This window comes from Mandrillus leucophaeus, unplaced genomic scaffold, assembly GCF_000951045.1.
Source record: "Mandrillus leucophaeus isolate KB7577 unplaced genomic scaffold, Mleu.le_1.0 Scaffold1033, whole genome shotgun sequence".
Classification (NCBI taxonomy): Eukaryota; Metazoa; Chordata; class Mammalia; order Primates; family Cercopithecidae; genus Mandrillus; species Mandrillus leucophaeus.
Genome location: NW_012098466.1, coordinates 250,349 through 253,088, shown reverse-complemented (window position 1 = coordinate 253,088; position 2,740 = coordinate 250,349).

The following is a 2,740-nucleotide window of genomic DNA, read 5'->3' as shown; positions in this document are numbered from 1 at the left end:
ATTTAACACTAGGAAGCTGTAAGTAGTTTATTATGGGTGAAACACAGAGTCGGGGAAGAAGGGGGGCAGAGGTGGAAAGATGGGTGAGACCAGGTAATAAAGAATCTTACGTTATATTCACAAGTCCATAATTTATTCCTGCTAGCACCACATACCTATTTATTTAAAAATTTTCATTTCCATAGTCCCCCCTAGACTTCCTCATGAAGGAACTTCCTAAGACTTTGCCCTTGATTAATTCTGATTCATTGACAATCCCTTTTTAATTTTCTTATTTTTATTTTTTTACTTTCCTATGGTCCTGAGACCACCCCTTTCTGAGTACAAGCATCTTGGCTGGCCTAGAATATAGTAACAACTGTGTTCCATGGACTTTACTGAAGGTGGAACAACTGTCTTCCCAGTATCCCGTCTGTACTGGTCCATTTGTATTGCTAAAAAGGCAATTTATAATTCATAGTTTATTATGGCTCACAGTTCTGTAGGCTGTATAGGAAGCATGGGATGGGCATCTGCTCCTAGTGAGGCCTCAGGAGCTTCCAATCATAATGGAAGGCAAAGGTGGAGCTGGCATATCACTTGGCAAGATCAGGAGCAAAAGAGAGAGGAGGAAGATCCCAGACTCTTTTAAACATCCAGATCTTTCATGAACTCACTACTGAAGGGAGGGTACATAGCCATACATGAGAGATCTGCCCCCATCACCCAAACACCTTCCACTAGATCCAGCTCCAACATGGTGGTCACATTTCAACACGAAATTTGGAGGGAAAAAACATCCAAACGATATCACCATCTTACAGGCTGGTGTTCTCTGGTGGGTTGTTTGGGAAATGCTGGTCTAGACACATTTGTCAAACTTGGCAATATGATTCCACTGGACATTAAAAAGGGGTTTCCAGGTATTTCAAGATAAAGGGATTTATCCTCAGGAGCTGCAAACATAAACTAGGTTTTCTTAAAGTGTTAACATCTTGGTGTCAGTTACATGGGTCACCAGATTGATACAGATTTAGCTGAGGTAATAAATCATGGCTTCAGAAATCTTAACAGTCAAGTCAGTTATCTAATGATGATTTGACAAGTAATGAGATCACCTGTCATCTCCTCCCATGTAATTCAATTGCATTTAGTTCATAACACACATGGCTAGAAAAGCATCTAAATCAATTCCTACTATCAAAGAGAGAGATGTTCCCATCACCATGAAGCAGAGGTTACAAAGAAAGGGGGGAAGATGTTATGCAGTTGGCCTTGAACACAGAGGAAGGGACTACAAGCCAAGGAATGCAGGTGGCATCTAGAGGCTGAAAAGGGCAAAGAAATGAATTCTCCCCTCAATCCTCCAGAAGGAACACAAACCACACTTTGATTTTAGATTTCTGACCTCCAGGTCTATAAGATGACCAATTCCTCTCTCATGCGGCCTCCTCCTGTTCATTCCCACTGCTCTCCAGTTTAGACTCTCCCTTTGGATTTGCCTCTTTTCTGAATCCATCCTCTCAAGCTGTTTCTTAAAAATCAAATCTTATTATGTCACAGGGTTTGAAGCGCATGAATACTCACTGACTCTAGTTAGGCTCCTTTCCTGGAATATCATTAGAAACCAGAAGTAAGGGTTGTTGACAATTCCCATCAAGGACATTTGGTGTGATCTCAGGAAGGCTTAACAGGGATGTGATTACAGCTTAAAAAGCTTAAAACAAATTGTACTACATGTTTGGGTGAGGGAAAAGGGACAAGATGGAGGAAGGTGAACAAGATGGAGCAGTCCCTGTTGTTTCCGGGGTTCTTCATCACAGATTTTCCTGCGCCCGGGAAAAGAACCAAATCAACTGAGCATGCGCAGAGTGATGTCAAGCCGGGGACACCGAAATTCAAGAAGCCACTCCTACACACACGCCCCAAACTCCTCCCCCTCCAGCTCCCAGGCATAAAAGTCCGCTGCTGGCAGGAGCCCGCGTGACTTCTTCGGCCCCTGCATTTGTGGACCAGAGAACATCACCCGAGAGTGCCGGGGCGACTTCCCTGGCCCCCCCACACCTGAGGACCAGAGAACCTCGCCTGAGAGTGTGTGCATATTTGCAATAAAAGACTGCCACTTTCTTACGTACTTTGGCCTCATGTTTAATTACTTAGCTCTCCTAAATTAAGTTACATTACATTAAATTAAAACACTATACTCTGAAGAAAGAATGCATTAACCAAACGGGCTAGGCAGGGTAGAGATTTTTCTGCATTTTTCCAGCACTGGATGGAGGCAAATTCACTGACTTTGGCAGCCACCAGTAAGACTGGAGGTGAGGATACCTCACTAGGTACCTGGATTTTTAGGAAGGGTTTTTCCTAAATAGTGGGTATTGTTATCCAATCAGGAAATTCTGTCCTGATTTAAATGCTCATCATATAAGAGTCGGTTATCAGGAGTCAGTCAACTTGCTCACCTCTAGATGTGATAACACTGAGGTCCAGATCCTCCTGGTGATCACTACAAACTGGATTAAGAGTCAGCTACTCAGTCAGATCCTGAATCCTGGTCCAACGATAACCACACTCTTGCCTGCTATAACTAACCCCTGCTTCAAGAAGTACACAAAATAGGGATCACTACCACAGCCAAAGAAAGGAGGAAATTTTTTTTTTTTTTTGAGACGGAGTTTCACTCTTGTTGCCCAGGCTGGAGTGCAATGACTTGATCTTGGTTCACTGCAACCTCCACCTCCCAGGTTCAAGTGATTCT